The sequence below is a fragment of the Saccostrea echinata genome, unplaced genomic scaffold, assembly GCF_033153115.1.
Source record: "Saccostrea echinata isolate AGI-Se365-2 ecotype Australia unplaced genomic scaffold, CSIRO_AGI_Sech_v1 ptg000033l, whole genome shotgun sequence".
Classification (NCBI taxonomy): domain Eukaryota; kingdom Metazoa; phylum Mollusca; class Bivalvia; order Ostreida; family Ostreidae; genus Saccostrea; species Saccostrea echinata.
Window position 1 is genome coordinate 10,080,482 of NW_026889782.1, and position 18,660 is coordinate 10,099,141.

The 18,660-nt window shown below is 32.4% G+C and overlaps 2 long non-coding RNA genes across 3 annotated transcripts; one reads left to right on the plus strand and one right to left on the minus strand.

The window, feature by feature from the left end:
• The first annotated feature begins 4,870 nt into the window (after window positions 1–4,870).
• LOC133198649 (uncharacterized) lies at window positions 4,871–9,496 on the plus strand. Its single transcript, XR_009722528.1, has 3 exons — window positions 4,871–5,086; window positions 5,811–5,925; window positions 9,078–9,496. It is a non-coding gene; the product is annotated as an uncharacterized LOC133198649 (long non-coding RNA).
• Window positions 9,497–10,595: 1,099 nt separating this feature from the next.
• On the minus strand, window positions 10,596–14,760 carry LOC133198650 (uncharacterized). 2 transcript variants are annotated; one of them, XR_009722529.1, is made up of 3 exons: window positions 14,545–14,760; window positions 13,972–14,086; window positions 10,596–10,968 (listed from the first exon to the last, which is right to left on the minus strand). It is a non-coding gene; the product is annotated as an uncharacterized LOC133198650 (long non-coding RNA). The 2 variants fall into 2 exon arrangements; XR_009722530.1 differs by having other exon boundaries at window positions 13,972–14,117.
• Between the last annotated feature and the right edge of the window lie 3,900 nt (window positions 14,761–18,660).

Genomic DNA, 18,660 nt, shown 5'->3' on the forward strand with positions numbered 1-18,660 from the left:
AGAATTATTAGCTATTTAAATACATTTAAAATTTAATTCTTATTTATAAATTATTATATTATAAGCTGAATGGAAATGGACAGTAAGCTAAGCCTATTAAAGCAGGTCAGTGTGGCATGACTATATATCCTTTATACATGTCCCATATTTATGTATACATGTATTTATTTTACATTCAAATAAATTTGAAGATAAATGAAAAAAAGAGATGATAAGATATGAAATGTGAATTATGCTAAATCAAAATGCTACAAGTAATATCATTTTAAATGTGAACAAAATATATCTACATGTATCACCGTATCTTTTCAATGTAACACGAATCTTTCATGTTGAATTTCTTATCGGTATTCTTCCTCAGAATTGGCATAACCATATAATAAGTCAACCGAGATATTAACGTTACTTTCAGATTTACCACTTAGGGTTGTTTGAATTTTGAGAAAAAGCTGATATCCTTTTAAATATCACTGTGGAACCATCATTGTTCGTAAGGGACCAATGTTTCTGTGTTTCGTGAGTCACAGTTACCAAGAATTTACATCCCCACGAACGAACTTTGTCACAGTATCCATTCATTGCATCTTTTTTTAAATACAATCACGATCAAATAACATTTTTAATACTCACGAACATTGACCCTCACGAATTAAATTGTTTCCACAGTACAATATGTAAATGTTACATCAAGATATAGATGTACATGTGTATACTGAGAATACATATCTGCAAATTAATATTACTTCGATTATTTCTATGTTGATAAAGACGTTTATCTTCTGTCCAGGGTGAAAAAATTAATACATTTTATTTAAATTGAAAACACTTTATTAGTCCCCCACCGATGAAACCCGAGGAGACTATAGGTTTTCTTCTCGTCTGTCCGTCCGTCTATATGTCTAGCTGTCCCTCCGTCTATCTGTCTGTCAGTCTGTCCTTAATTTTTGAAAGGCAGTCAGATCTTAAGCATTCTTTACTTTTAAGCCAGGTTACGCCAATGTTTGAATATTGATTGGAGATAAAGACAAGAGAACCATGGGCCATAATGTCCATCAAAGTCACCATGGCCCATCTGTTCTTCATAAACAGTTTTCCCTTATATATGCCTATGTAAAACTTTGATCACATATTGTGGCCCATCTAACCCTCCAGGGTCATAATTTAAGGGCTCTCACACCAATTTTTGGGAATGGGGCCGGGGCCGTAAATATTGGGAAAATAACAATCTTTTGGAAAATTTTGGGATAACTGTTATATTTTAAAATCATGATATGCTGGTTTTCTGGTCTTGTTATCAAATAAAGATTTGTATTGCAATACAGAGGAGTAGGAATAGCAAATTTAGTTATTATATATCCAACTATATTTTCTTTAATTTTTTTGAGAAATGACTGTTGGGAAAATTAAAATATTCAATTGGGAAAAAAGGTACCTTATTTGAATTGGGAATGGGGCCCTTGAACGGCCCCAACTATAGACAATCGAGAGCCCTGAATTTGAAGGAACTTGATTCTTAACTACTTGAGGATGCTTCCTTATAAATATGACTGATCATACTGCTTTTTAGGATGAAAATTTTAAGGTTTTTCCAAAATATTCCTATGTAAAACATCGATCCTTCAAAGTGCCCCTCCCTACCCCTTCCCTCCGCGGGGGTGTCATTATTTAAAGAAACTTGAATCTACATTACTTGAGGATGCTTGCATATAAATTTGACATATAGTGGCTTTTCTGTTCTTGAAAATATTATTTGAACGGTTTTTTTCCCTACAGGTAAATATTTTTATGTTTAATTTTGATTTTATATTGTGGTCCCTCCTTACCCCCGTGCGGTCATGATTCGAAAAAAAACTTTAATGTTTACTTCCTGAGGACACTTCAATACAAACAAGCATTCTGATAGTATTCATTAGCAATACTACATGTAGTCCCCTACCAGCTGGTGTAATCTGGTTGTGCAATCTAAAATATGCAAGACTAACCGTTATCAGTTGAGTGACGTAAATAGTGCAATGAGCGTGCGGATCTTGCGGATCTGGGGACCGGTAAAGTAAAGTCTACCCAAAGATCTTAACCATCCCCTACATTGTATTTTAAATTTGTCGTTTTGGGGTTACCCCAAAAACAATATGCTGAGGTGTTTCGGTTATTGATAAAGAGAATTGAGAAAGGTTATCGAGGAATACTTTGAAGAATTAATTATATGACGGAACTGCTTTTTATGCATTATTCATTGAACGACCCTCATATAGTAATGTTTGAACGAAGCAGCGCAAGGTGTCCTTAAGTATCAAAATATTTCTGAAATATATTTTAAACATACATTTAACAAAGAAAACATTGCTCATTTACCATTTTAAGTTCCTATGCTACCAAAAATTGTATTTTATAAATTATGTTTGATATAGAATTTTTTTCCAGAATTCTTTCTTCATTTACTAAAACGCTTTCTCATTAACATTCTTTAAAACTGTATAATTTAATTATTCGTTGAGATTTTCGTAAGGTAAAAAAATTCCCTTTTCTTTTTGTTGATACGAATTTCCAAACTTTACTGAACAAAAGGCTCTATTATCTATATGTTTAGATACTTTTAGTGTACATTCTGTACTTCGAGGTCTTCTGCCCTGGGTTTTATCGATCTACAACGTTCTTTCGTTAAGTTTGCTAGTGCTTGCAAATGGATCACTGACCCACGGTCTCCTTTGACCTCTTTTGATGATTTATCCAACAATTTACTCTTAAATGTTTATATATGTACATGCATACAATGATTTGCATGTTAAAAATGTAGTGCTATATTTTGAAAGTTTTTTTGTATACATATAAATACCTCACAAATAGTGCAACAATGCAGTGCGCCTCTGGGAGAGTTTTTTTTGGAATGGGGCTGTAAACTTTGTATTTGAAAAAAAAGATAGTTAAAATTTAAACGCAATGAAAATTAACAAAAAAATCCATCTCATATAACAAAACGATAAAATCACCCCCTTCATATCCATTAATTTTCATTGAATATCCATTAATTTTCATTGAATATCCATTAATTTTCATTGAATAAACAATCACTAGCTGTGTTACCTAAATAGAGATCTGAATTATTAATCCTTATGCTATAAGGGGATGTTTTTGTAATATGTTTTTAGAATAAATTTATTTTCATCTATTCGTTCTTCAGTATATTTTTAAATATATTTTTCGCATGTAAGCAGTTGATGGTGGGTGTGTGTTTAAAATCCCTTTAAAAAATCGTAAGCTTGAGATTCCCATTTGCCTGAAAATTATCGACCCGTGGATCCAGGTTTCAGGCCCCAGGGTTGATCTATTAAATTTCTTAAATATACTTGTATTGAAATATTCTTTGCAAATCTTCATATCAACACTTTTTCGACACACTTGAATTTTTTTTACGCATGTATATCTTGCCGACAAAGTATTCATCTGGTTTCTGACATTTCAAAATATATGACCCATTGGTCGAGGGTTTATATCCAAGGGTAAAGTAAATTGATCATATAATTATCGAAAAATAACGTTATAAATTTTCTTTAAAAATCTGTATTTAGTTCACGTACTTAAAGCAGGTATATTGTTCTGTATGACTATAATGCGCAGCTACATGTAGCATATACAAGTCTTCATAAAGGGATTCACAGTATCTCATAAAAGGATTCACAGTATCTCATAAAAGGATTCACAGTATCTCATAAAAGGATTCACAGTATCTCATAAAAGGATTCACAGTATCTCATAAAGGGATTCACAGTATCTCATAAAAGGATTCACAGTATCTCATAAAAGGATTCACAGTATCTCATAAAGGGATTCACAGTATCTCATAAAAGGATTCACAGTATCTCATAAAAGGATTCACAGTATCTCATAAAAGGATTCACAGTATCTCATAAAAGGATTCACAGTATCTCATAAAGGGATTCACAGTATCTCATAAAGGGATTCACAGTATCTCATAAAGGGATTCACAGTATCTCATAAAAGGATTCACAGTATCTCATAAAAGGATTCACAGTATCTCATAAAAGGATTCACAGTATCTCACAGACATAAGTATCCGGAACACTAGTACTTGTTTACATGACTGGTGTACTTGTATACTGGTATGGCTTACTATCAAAGTTGAAGAGAACATTCAGCAAATTATGCATCCTCCCCGAAAGGTCCCAATTGCCTTGGAGGAAAAAGAGACCATTTACAAGTTAAACAGAGTAGAAAATCAACCAACTTTCATAATGCTCTCTTGTGAGAGTTATAGAAAAGTATGGAAAGCCGTAGGGTACCCCCACATTATTATTATTTTTTCCTATATAATTATACCAAAAATAATTATCTCATCCCAAAATAAAAAATCTTGCTTTTTTTTTTTTTTTTTTTTTTTTTTTTTTTAACATTATTATTTTCCTACAACAATTATAATCTTGTCCGTCCATGTGTACTCATTATTTTTATTTTGCCCCTACATTATAATAATTATTCTCACTTTACAATTATAATCTTTTCAGTTAGTACGGAGACATTATTTTTATACACCTCCAAATTATAATCTTGTCAGTCGATTCGTACACATAATTTTTATTTTGCACCAAGATTATAATTATTCTTGCCTCAACAATTTATAAGACTTCACCTCCTGTAACAATAATGTACTGACTGAAAATAAATAAAAATGTACACGCTTAAAAATTATAATGTACCAAGTCGACGTTATAATCTTTGCAACAATAATAATGATGTGCGCCCTTGTTCGCAATTATTTTCATTTTTCAACAGGAAAGATAACTTCTTTTCTAGTGACAGGAACGAAAACTCTGTCCTCCTGTTGAAACAATAATTATGTTGAGACGCGATTATAATTGTGACTGCACACATTATTTGAAGCGTGAAGGAAATATTATCTTGAGCGTGGAGAAATATTATTTGAAGCGTGGAGAAATATTATTTGAAGCGTGACGGAAAACAAGCGTCGATGCGAGGGAGATCGTCACGTGAAAAGGCCATGTGCGCTGTTCGATCATGTAAACAAAGTGGAACGAAGACAGAAAGTCCAACGTTAGCTAGGCTATAAGAGGTAAGTAAAGACTAATCATTAATGTACATGTAAATGACTGGCATCATTCAGATAATGTCTCTTGAATCAGCTGTCAGTTTATTGTAATTAAGCTAGAGCTACCGAACAAACAGGTAGTTCGAATTGCCTCAGACAGCTGTCAGAAATAGATCATGTGCATAAATGTGAGATTAAGCACATACTAGTACTTTATTAAAACCACCTGCCTGATTAAGAGCATATAGGGACGATCATTTGATTGGGGGGGGGGGGGGGACTGATAGATTAAGGAAATAAATATTTTAACCTTGATTTTTAAGTAAATTAACTTCATCCACTGGCATTGCTAGAAATAAAGGAAAACAATGACCCTGTCAGACCATGACTGTCACTGTGATATCCCCCCCCCCACACACACACACACCCTTCTTGCATGTGGTTAAGTGGTTTTCTGATTTTGGACAAGAAAAGAAAGTAAATAATCATTCTTAGATCAACTGGAAATAAATATTCTGTCCTGTGAATGCTAAAAATAAATAAATAATCTGACTTGACAAAATTTGCCACCTCTACCCCCACCCCTTTATAAAAAGGTAGTGACCTTAACATGGTGAAAAATGTTTTTCCTAACCAAAATTATTTCTCATCTACCATGTCTACTCCTTTGTACATGCCATAATCATACTCGTACATGTACCCATTGATATTTTTTAGATTTTGCATACAGTTTGTTTTTCTGCCACAGATTCAAAGAGAATTCAGATAGGAAATGGAACTATTGAACAATAAATTCTGCCTGGAAGCAGGAATTGCGGAATACAGTGCAAGGGATCCCCGATACTCTATTTCAAAAGTTATTGGTAAGGTGACTAAGTCCTTGATAAATATCATTAAAAAATACATGTATAGCCTTTGTTAACAATAGACAACTTTAGCATATTTCAAAATAGTATTTCTCTTTGTGGGGTCAATCTGGGATCAGCTGGCATGAGGGACTGTTCTCCCTTTAAGCCAATAAAAAAATTATAATGTGTTTGTTTCTGGTAACATGCCAAAAATATTAGGGAAGGTAAGTAGGCGAAAACTTTTTTTTTATTACTTTACTTTTTATTGGCTCACCTGAGCCAAAGGCTGAAGTGAGTTTTTCTGATCACATTTTGTCTGGTGTCCATATCTCTTTAAACTTTTCACATTTTTGACTTCTTCTCAAGAACTGCTTGACCTTTTTCGACAAACTTAACAACAATCCTGAGGTAAAGGGGGTTAAAGTTTGTTCAAATAAAAGCCACACTTCCTTCCAACTGGAGATAATTACAAATTAATTTAGTGAAAAATTAATATCATCTTTTAAAAATCTTCTTCTCAAAAATCTGTGGGCCAGGAAAGATGAAACTTTTGTGGAAAAATCCTCAGGTAGTGTAGATTCAAGTTTGTTTTAATCATGACCCCCAGGGGTAGGGTGGGGCTATAATGGATTATCAAAGTTTTACACAGAAATACATAGAGAAAATTTAAAAAATTTTCTCAAAAACAGCAAAGCCATGATTAGTCATATTTATATGGAAGCATTCTCTTAAAGTATAGATTCAAGTTTGTTTAAATCAGGACTCATGGGGGTAGGGAGGGGCCCAATAGATGATAAAACTTATGACAAAATAATCTTTAAAAATCTTCTTAAGCCATGATGAGTCAAATAAATATGGAAGCATACTCATTTAGTGTAGATTCAAGTATGTTCAAATCATGCCCCCCATAGGTTGTGACCACTCATATATTTAAAACTTTTCAATACTGAACTGATTTCCAATTTTTCCTAGCCAAAGTGCTCGGGTGAGCGATGTGGGCCATGGGCCTGTTGTTTAAAGAATAATTTGCACATTTTATTTTAGGAGCTATACAAAGAATCTTGATTTATAGAAGTATGCAGGTTTAAAAAAAAAAGAAAAGAAAACAGTGTTGTAAAGAAAGAAAAGGATTTTACATTCAAAGAATTATGGATGGCACAGAGGTAAAAAGGACATTCAGTGTTCAAAAGAATTAGAAATTGATTTATTTATCACAGTGGCAGATTTAGCCAGGAAAGGGGGGGGGGGGGCATTAAGAAAATCTAAAGAGTAATTGCACATTTTTACATTAATCAGAATTTTTGAAAATTATGTACATCCTAGAATTGATATATTCTGCAGTACAATTTAAAAAAAAACATGCTCCAGAATATATAAATTTTAGGATGTGGATAATATAGTAGGTGCTATATTTATATTTACATTCTTAATATATTGAAAACAGACATCTACTTTATAATTATTATTAAATACTGTACATTTAAGCTCACTGAGCCCAAGGTTAAAGTGAACATTTCTGATTAAAGAGTGTCTGGCATCTGTCTATCATTCATAAATGTTGAGTCATCTGTAAACTTTTCACATTTTCAACTTTTTTTTCCAGAATTCAACCAAATTTGTCACAAGACAATATTTGGTGGAAAGGATTTAATTTTTTTCAAATGAAGAGCCAAGGGGAGGTCATAAAGAGAAAATTAATGTTTGACGGTGTCATTTGAAAATCTTCTTAAGAACCACTAGGCAGAAAAAATTAAAACTTATGTGAAAACTTCCTGGCATAGCGTAGTTTCATTTTCAGTCAAATAAGACCCCTTTGAGCACTCTACCATCGGCTCATACATTCACCTCTGTCATCTGCTCGCATATATCACAGTGATAAACATGAAAAATAGTGTGTTTGTTTAAATTCATTTTAATTAAATGCCTGCACTAATTTTGTTCCTAAAGGTAGCTACTTTCCAAGTAGATCTAGAACTATTAATTTAATTTAAAATAATTCTGGGAATGTTATGTTTTTTACATTATAATGTCAAAATCTTGATGCGAGCCCATTGCAGAGGTGTCTGAGAGAGGAACGAATGACAACTCTGCATAGGAGATTGCCCTTTGAGAGGATGGAGCCACAGTATGGGATTAAAAATTTGCATGGGAATACACTACAAACTAGAAATTTGACCATAGGACATGAATACCCCTACTAGGGCTTATCATGCATCATGAAAATTTGCATTTTTGCATTTGTGTATGAAGTTTGATGATAATATCTTGAAAAAAAAAGGTCATTGGAAAGGTCCAGGTAAAAAGGTTGAACAAAGTTGATAAATTCTTAACAAATTTTGCATCAGTGCATAAGCTTACATAAAAGCATATGGAATTGTTTTGTTGAAACTGTGTTACATGCATATAGTTATTTAAGAAAAAAGTGATATCAAGGTCCAAGGAAAAGTCCTGGTCAAAATTTTATGTTGCAGTTCAATAACACTCTTCAAAATGTATCAGCATATGAAGTTTGAATAAAAAATCACAATTTTTTCTTTAAAATTGAGCTTAGCAATTAACACAAAATTGAGAGAAAATGAGAGAAGTCAAGATCAACAAAATTTATGCAACTGAATAGCTCTTATCAATATGTATAAGCATATGAAGATTGATCCAAATCCCTTGAATAGAGCTACTTACTAATCTAAGAAAAATGAGGTCAAGGTCAGGGGAAAGGTCAAATCAAAAATATGTTGATGAAGTTGAATGGGTCCCATCAATATGTATCAGCATATAAGATTTGATAAAAATATCTTAAATAGCTCTTGAAACTGAGCTTAACAATCTAATTTAAGAAAAGTAAGGTCAGGTTCAAAGGAAAGGTCAAGGTAAAAAAATGTTGAGTAGCTTTCATCAATATGTATCAGCATATAAAAGTTCAAAGTGTGATGGAAGGACACAAGAACATGTTATGGGGTTCAAGTAAATTTTTAATTACAAACCTTTAGGCTAAGGTGAGGCCACAATATTAGGTAATTTTTCATTGGAATAAAGGACTTTTTTTTTTTTTAAATTCTTCAGCCAGGAACAAGGTGACTAAGGTGAGCATTATGGCCCATGGGCCTCTTGTTATGTGTCCTTTTCATTGATCAACAATCAGGTGATGTAATAGTATTGTTATATTTCAGAAATGCCTATGGATGACGTCATAACCAATTTTGAAAAATGTTTTGTTTGAAAGAAAAGGATCTGAAGAAGGAGACAGATCTATTTAAATTCGGATGGATTTATAGACTGCCAGACTTATTGCTATCACTTAATTCTGTACTACTACATCTTTTACACTGAGCCTATAAGTTTTAGACTAGATGATTTATCTAATTTGAGAATCCATGACATCAATCTTTAAGCATTTCAAGATTACCAATACAGAATATGTACAGATGCAATAGCAGATGAAATCCCACATGTACATACACAAACAGGACACTGATATGTTACTGAAATTTAGAGATATTTCATTTCTCTCTTGTGTGGATTGAAATTGATCTAAGAAAAAAAAAAGGTTTATGTCAGACTGAAACAATATAATAAACAATTTTCTTTAGTTTTGTTATGTGCTTATATTTTTAGGAAATATGTACCAATGTATCGGACAGTATATAGGGAACTTGTACTGAGTCGCTAGTGAGCTAGCTTTTCTAGTGATGCGGTAAAATCTCCCTCTATATTAGACAAGTTAAGCAATGTCGAGCCTGTGTAACCCTTGAATGGGTGACTGCTTCACATTACATTTACATGTAATTTTTTTTCTTTTTTTTGAATACTAAATTTGAGTGTGAATTTTTTCTCATGGTCAAGCATGAGGTACTGCATAATTGTCATTTTTACATTAAAATGCGTGCATGGATTTATGGATTATCAGACACATATACACTATACAAAAAAAATGCATAATTTTCCTAATTTTTACCTTTTTTCAGTTTTGACCCCATATTATAGCCATCATTTGGTTCCTGTACAGTGCGAACAAATCTGTATAATACATCAGTGTTGTTTATGCCCCCCTAATCAAAGATGATTCAGGGGTTTATAGTTTTTGCCCTGTCTATCTGTATGTATGTCCCCAAAACTTAACTTTTCCCATAACTTTTGTTTTGTTGGAGCTATGCATTTCATTTTTCACATGTGTATTCTTTGTGACAAAACCTTTCTTTGGGTACCAACATATTTGACCTTTGAGTTTGACCCATTTTTGTAAAATTTTACCAAACTTTTACCTTGGCAATAATTTCTGAACAGTTGGGGCTAGGGCTTCATATTTCTTATGACAAGACCTTCCCATGACCACCATTAATTTTGACCTTGAACTTGTTGTTCAACTTTTGAAAAACTTTAATCTTCACCATAACTTTTCAAAGGTAAGTGCTAGGGCTTTCATATTTTACTTGCACATTTCTTGAGACAAGACCTGTCTTTGGATAATAACATTTGTGATCTCTTGACCTTGGAGTTTGACATGAATTTGAAAAACTTCGACCTTCACCATAAGCTGCCATATACATACATAAAAATGCCATTATCGCATGTACATACATGTATGGCAGAGCTCAAAGAAGTCAATCCAGCTTTTCCAACATGCATTCCTTTATATGTTTGACATTCAGATCCAAGAAAATACCATAAAAAATCATCACAAATCATCCATTTTCATATAATTTTAATACATTCTTTGGTACTTTGGTAAATGTAAATACAAATTTCATAAATGCAATCAATATAAATGCAGAAATTCAAGTTTGTTCACTCATGCAGATCCCACTTTATCAGCAGTAACCTGAGACACAGATGTGACACTTTAAATGGAGTATTTCATATACATGTACAAATTTATCAAAAATGCATCACTTCAAATTAGTGTCAAATGATGTCAAAAGGACAAATTTCATGTGCAAAATGTTCAGGAACAACACATATTCTTCCATCAAAAATTCTCTGAAATTTGCCAAGACTTCTTTCTTCAAAGTTATTCACATTGAATTTTTGTCCAGATCTGCACAATCTTCTATCACAAATTCCCTGAAATAAAAAGTTTGAAACACAGTTAGAGTTTTTATAATTACCATGCATAATCAAGGGAAACCTGAGATGGAGAATTTTTTTCCTGCCAATTTTTTTCATGATAACTAGTATGAAAAGGAAGCATCCTATTAGTGAAACCAATGGTCTTCATGCCAAAATGAATTGATTTATTGTTTACTTAAATTTTATTACTTTTTAGTTTTCTCCTCATTGAAAATAAATTTCTCCTTCATTTGTGCCAGGTTTAGTTAAAACTGGTCCAGTAGTTCTGTTGAGAAAGTCTGATACATGTATTAAGGTATTCAGTGTATACTGAATGGATTTTGAACTGTTTTGAATCATTTTAAACTAGTTAAAAATGTATTGCTAGATAATGATGAAAGGGAAATGAACCAAATTCACATGACTGATAACATGAAAGAAGCTGGTCATTTTGCACTTTAACATTTTTTGAAGAGTTATCTGCCCTTGATGAAAAACCCAAAAATTTAATTTTATCAAAATATCTGTGGCAAATGATTCATTTTATTTCATATTTTAATAAAGAGAGAGTTTATGCATATTTTCACCAAGAGCTCTACATGAAATTCAAATTACTTCTTACAATATCTTAATAAAACCTGCACTCCCCATAGACTTCATTGTAAAATTCAAGGTGCAATTTATTTGACAATTCCTTTGGTGGAGTATTTTTATTTAATAATACCAGGGGTTTTGAAAAGACACCAATTGATGCAAAATTCTTGTATAATATTCAAAGAAAAAATATACGAAAATTACTAAACATATATTCTAGATGTTTATCCAAACTTGTTTAAGAAGAATTGTACAACAGAATATATAGACATTAAAATGTAGCACACAGTTCCTTTAAGTATTGGAACTCTACAACTCCAAGGAAAACAACAATAAAGTTCAAACTACGTTGCGTATGTCCTTAAGGGATCAGAAAAGCTCTCTTGAACCATTGGATCAGATGAACTTCCAGGTCAAAACAGAAAAAGAGACCCAAGTTCAAGAAAATCAAGCCAGGCTGATGGATTTGAGAAATAATGCATCTATGATCTACATTTTATTTCATTTGTCACAAGTCCTTTTTTTTTGTGGTCAACGGAGTTTGGCTTTAAATTTTTTGTTCTATCTTTTATTCATGTACACAATATGATGAATAATATAAGGTAAACTGCCAAAAGACATTCTGTTATATGAGTGATGAATACAAAACCAATAACACTATTAATAATTATGCCCTGAACATTTTACATTAAATAGTACATAATTATATTAATCCTATGCTATGCATACAGTAAGCATAAATCTACAGGAGACCCACAAGGAATTTACAAAAATATTAAATGCTTAAGAAAATAAGCAAAAATAAAAAGGTCTTTGACCCCCTAGGAAAAACAGACCCTTGTAAAATGGTTAGGAGTGTCATGCATCTGAAGTGACTTGTCCTGGCTACACCCCCCCCCCCCCCTTGCAATGCCAAGGGGCCCTGATTCAATACATTGCATGGGACCCCTGGTCAATTTCATTCATTAATATCATGGGCTGACTGTAGCATTATCTTTAGGGGAATTTTCAAATCCATTGTTTTTCTCATCTCTCAACCAATCACATTAAGCCATATTCTATGATAAACAACTTGTAACAGGTGATTCTTCCTGTTTACATTATCATATCTAAATATTTCTGAAAGCTTCAATTTGATTGGTGCTTCTCAATGAGAGAAGCAAGACTTAAAATATCACATGAAATTAGCCAGGACCCAGGACCCCTGGCATTGCAAGGATGTCCCCCATGATACTTTTAAAACATGTCTATCCAAGTGTTTTAATGAGTACAATTGTTTTGTTGTGTACATTTTATTCATATGTGTATTTAACTATTTATATATGACTATGACCCAAAAAAAACAAAAAACAAAAAAAAAAAAAAAAAAAAAAAACAGCGGCATACTGAATATTTGACTGATGCTTACAAAATAAGAGCCCTAAGGGCCATATATCTCACCCGAGCACTGTGGCTAGGAGAAAAAAAGCAGAAATCAGTTCAGTATTGAAAAGTTTAAATACATATTGGTGGTCCCAACCTACCCCTAAAGTGGTGGGGCATGGTTTGAAGAAACTGGAATTTACACTTGCTGAGGAAACTTCCATATTTATTTGACTAATTGTGGCTTTCAAAGATTTTTTAAAGATTATTTTCCTATAAGTTTTAACTTTCATTGTGGCCCCAACCTTCCCCGAGGGATCTTGATTTAAACAAACTTGAATCTACACTATCTGAAGAAACTTCCATATAAATATGACTAATCATGGCTTTGCTGTTCTTGAGAAGATTTTTTTTAAATTTTCCCTATATATTCCTATGTAAAACTTTGATAATCCATTATAGCCCCACCCTACCCCTGATTTAAATAAACTTGAATCTACACTACCTGAGGATTTTTCCACAAAAGTTTCATCTTTCCTGGCCCACAGATTTTTGAGAAGAAGATTTTTAAAAGATGATATTAATTTTTCACTAAATTAATTTGTAATTATCTCCAGTTGGAAGGAAGTGTGGCTTTTATTTGAACAAACTTGAACCCCCTTTACCCATGGATACTTTGTTGTTAAGTTTGGTTGAAATACATGTAGGTCAAGTGGTTCTTGAGAAGAAGTAAAAAATGTGAAAAGTTTACAGACAGATGGACACTAGACAAAATGTGATTAGAAAAGCTCACTTCAGCCTTTGGCTCAGGTGAGCTAATAAAAAGCAAAGTAAAAAAAAAAAAGTTATCGCCTACCTACCTTCCCTAATATTTTTGGCATGTTACCAAAAACAAACACATTATAATTTTTTAATTGGCTTAAAGGGAGAACAGTCCCTCATTCCAGCTGAACCCAGATTCTCCCCACAAAGAGAAATACTTTTTGGAAAATGTTTAAGTTGTCTATTGTTAACAAAGGCTATATTTTTTAATGATATTTATCAAGGACTTAATCACCTTACCAATAACTTTTGAAATAGAGCAGCGGGTATCCCTTGCACTGTATTCCCCAGTTCTTGCTTCCAGGCAGAATTTATTGTTCAATAGTTCCATTTTCTATCTGAATTCTCTTTGAATCTGTGGCAGAAAGACAAACTGTATGCAAAATCTAAAAAATATCAACGGGTACATGTACGAGTATGATTATGGCATGTACAAAGTAGTAGACATGGTAGATGAGAAATAATTTTGGTTAGGAAAAACATTTTTCACCATGTTAAGGTCACCACCTTTTCATAAAGGGGTGGGGGTAGAGGTTAAAATATTTATTTCCTTACTCTATCAGTCCCCCCCCCAATCAAATGATCGTCCCTATATGCTCTTAATCAGGCAGGTGGTTTTAATAAAGTACTAGTATGTGCTTAATCTCACATTTATGCACATGATCTATTTCTGACAGCTGTCTGAGGCAATTCGAACTACCTGTTTGTTCGGTAGCTCTAGCTTAATTACAATAAACTGACAGCTGATTCAAGAGACATTATCTGAATGATGCCAGTCATTTACATGTACATTAATGATTAGTCTTTACTTACCTCTTATAGCCTAGCTAACGTTGGACTTTCTGTCTTCGTTCCACTTTGTTTACATGATCGAACAGCGCACATGGCCTTTTCACGTGACGATCTCCCTCGCATCGACGCTTGTTTTCCGTCACGCTTCAAATAATATTTCTCCACGCTTCAAATAATATTTCTCCACGCTCAAGATAATATTTCCTTCACGCTTCAAATAATGTGTGCAGTCACAATTATAATCGCGTCTCAACATAATTATTGTTTCAACAGGAGGACAGAGTTTTCGTTCCTGTCACTAGAAAAGAAGTTATCTTTCCTGTTGAAAAATGAAAATAATTGCGAACAAGGGCGCACATCATTATTATTGTTGCAAAGATTATAACGTCGACTTGGTACATTATAATTTTTAAGCGTGTACATTTTTATTTATTTTCAGTCAGTACATTATTGTTACAGGAGGTGAAGTCTTATAAATTGTTGAGGCAAGAATAATTATAATCTTGGTGCAAAATAAAAATTATGTGTACGAATCGACTGACAAGATTATAATTTGGAGGTGTATAAAAATAATGTCTCCGTACTAACTGAAAAGATTATAATTGTAAAGTGAGAATAATTATTATAATGTAGGGGCAAAATAAAAATAATGAGTACACATGGACGGACAAGATTATAATTGTTGTAGGAAAATAATAATGTTAAAAAAAAAAAAAAAAAAAAGAAGCAAGATTTTTTATTTTGGGATGAGATAATTATTTTTGGTATAATTATATAGGAAAAAATAATAATAATGTGGGGGTACCCTACGGCTTTCCATAGAAAGGTCATTTTATATGCAGTTTTACTAAATGAAAGCAAAAATATTCTGATTCTAAATTCACGGCTGAAGTAAATTCATCTAGTCATTTGTGTGTATCGAGAATATAATTATATAGGTGAATTTATGAAACAAGCACATGCATTTATCAAGCAATGCAGAGTTAAATTGAAGATAAAAACAGGGTTTTCCTCTATATTGATATGCATCATAAAATAGACCCTGGAAATGTTTGTTCTTGATAAAATATAATCTGTTTTGATTAGATTTTAGTTTAAAAGCGTTATAAACCGTGGGTGTAATATTGCAAAAGTATACCGGAGAATTTCCTCGAGCTTGAGGATTTGAACTTTAATGATTAACAACTAGTTGGATAAACGCCATTTTAAACGAATACATCATTTTAAATTTTAAACGAATACATCAAATGCAAAATTTGTTCTATTTGGTAGTAACAAGCAACTAAAAAAATGTGTTTCTATGTATCTACGCATATTTGATCTTGTCTCGCAATAAGCGATGTTATAAAACCTCTACACTATAAATTTTGTATTATAAAGAAAGAGGTCCATGATTTCAACAAAAAAAAAAAAAAAAAAAAAAAAAAAAAAAAAAAAAAAAATCTGAATTTTCACTACATGGGGATGCTTACAGATTTATATGACTAATGACCCAGCTGTTCTTGGGAAAATGTTTTCTAAATATTGAAAAAAAATGCATGTATATCTAATGTTGCTGCCGCAACTATCCCAAAGGACCATGATTGACAATTTTTAATTTGCATTTACTGAAGATGCTCACGTCCTTGCTGTCTGAAATGTGATCCAAATGATAACCTATCACTAAATATGAGGAAGTTTATAACTGCAAATAATTTTATCTAACTATATACCTAACTATACTTGAGCAATGCGTATGTCATTCACTTGAAAAGGTGTTTTTCCTCTTGTTAAAAATTCATGCGGTAATGTAACAAAATCATATCTTTACCAGGACATCGGTTAATATGCTACGCTTTGATTCTGAAATAGAGAAAATGTTCAACAAAAGCACCTATATCATCTGATTAACTCTGAAAGGACGTACTCATAGCTAAGTAATATTCAGTTCAACGACAAAAAAAGTGATACACGTTTAAAGGAATTTTTTTAACATATAGATCCTTGAATCTTGTTTGATGGAAGAAAAGGACTTAAAAAGGACGGAAGATTATAATTTGTACTCAAGGTAATTTCAATTTTTTTTAATACTTTTAATATTTAATTCAGTGGTGTACAACGATCCATGTAAAATTAAGAAAGAACAGAAATACAAAAAAAAAAAAATGTTTCTCTGGGATTGTTAGAATTTTATGAATTTTCACTTGATAGATTTTCCGAAAACTATTTGCTAAGTGAACAAAACGTTTTAGGTCATAGTTACGAATTGAAACCTGTCCGAAAAAAAATACTAGCAACAGGTAAATGTTTCCTAATGGGTTGAAATATCTTTTTAATTGAAAACTTTAAAATAAATGTTAGTTTTTAAAAAATCTCTTCAATTACTTTGAAATTCATGCTAACAATGCAATTCATGCAAACTAGATTGAAAGATATTTGAATTTGTCTGATTCAAAATTGTTCTTGAATTTGGCAATATTCAAGGTCAAATTTAAAACTAATCATAATAATTCAGTTGTTGCATGTTTCCAATGCTGATAAATAAACAGCTAAAGTGACAAGAGAAACACCCTACTGAGTTCTTCAAACAGCTGGACCATAATCAGACATATAAATGTTATCAGCAAATCCGTGTAGTTCATACTCAGATTTTTTTTTTCGAATCATGGTTCACTGGGGGGGGGGGGGGGTCACTATAGTGGATCAGAATTTTTTGAATATAAAGGAAACTAAAAACACTCAACATTTTTTTTATTCATTTAAGCAGGGACACAATAGAACACATTTTTATGCAACAATTTCGTGTGAAAGTTCCTTTGGATCTGGAAGCATCCCCGGATTCCGTGAATTGGGATTAATTTGGGACAGCAATATACATGTAGGATAGAAAATCCAAAAGGAATAAAGAGAGAAACAATATTTTAACAATCTAGAACCTTCAGGCCTCTTGTTTCATGTAATACACAGTACATGTATTTTTAATTTCGTGTAAGGTTAAATGCAATGTTTCTCTCTCCCTCCCTCCCCCTCTCTAGCTCTGGGAATCACGCTAAATAAGGCATAACATCGACCTTCTGTATAAACAATATATTTGTTCGTCTACTAGATATGAAAAGAAAATGCCTTTGATGAAACTTTATATACATGTATTTGTGGTATTTTTTTTCCAAAGAACTGGTCATGCCAAATTATTCCCATATTCCGGGAAGCGAATTAAAGGACGAAGCGTCCCTACAATAAATGCACAAATCATTGGACATAGCTTGAATACGCGCTCATGTTCAATCTACCGTTCTATATTGACAAAGCAAATGTCGTAGGCTTTTTTCTTTGCGTTGGATATTGTTTTAATAATAATAATATGTAATTCAATAAATTAAACCTGATGAAAATCCGTTTTATTAACGATTCAATTTCGATCTATTTCCAGCTGTCCAGAATATGAATTGTATAACAGGCTTGGAAGAACGAAATCTGAGATACATACAGCAACAGTTTTGAACTTGTTATGTACTTATGAAGACCTAATACAATTTGTTCAGCGAGACGATTTTGATGCTGATTTTAAGGAAGAACTTAATAATGTCGTCAGAAGTCAAAAAAGTGTATGCGGACAGGAACCATGCAATGAGCAAAACTCTGATGACATTTACCAGGCAGAATATATTGAGGAGTTTAAAACAAGAATGAAAGATTTACGAAGGATGGAATGTGGAATAACCATTGCAGGTATCGTGTCAGCTTTTGCAAAATGGCATAATGCTAATCAGAATTAAAAAAAAAAAAATCTTGAAACTTAAATTACTGGCATGATAATCGATATCTACAAAAGATGTTTCTTAAATTGTATCGGTTGATATTAGCTCTTGCATTGTTCACTCTACAAGCCTGCGAAAATTCTTCAGTAAAAAACTTACTTTCTCTCTTGTAATCTATTTCTTCTGATTTTTAATCCCTTCGTTTTCTATTCTTTCATACTTTTATTTTTGGATAAGCGGTTGAAACATTATTTGTAGCAACTAATATGGTTTGTAATTAGACATCATCTTGAAAAATCCTGGAATGATTTGTTTTCTGTCTAAATCTGGAGCTCGGTGCATCAAAAGACACATGACAAGTTTTTATTTTTCTATGCTTTAGGAGAAACAAGCAGTGGGA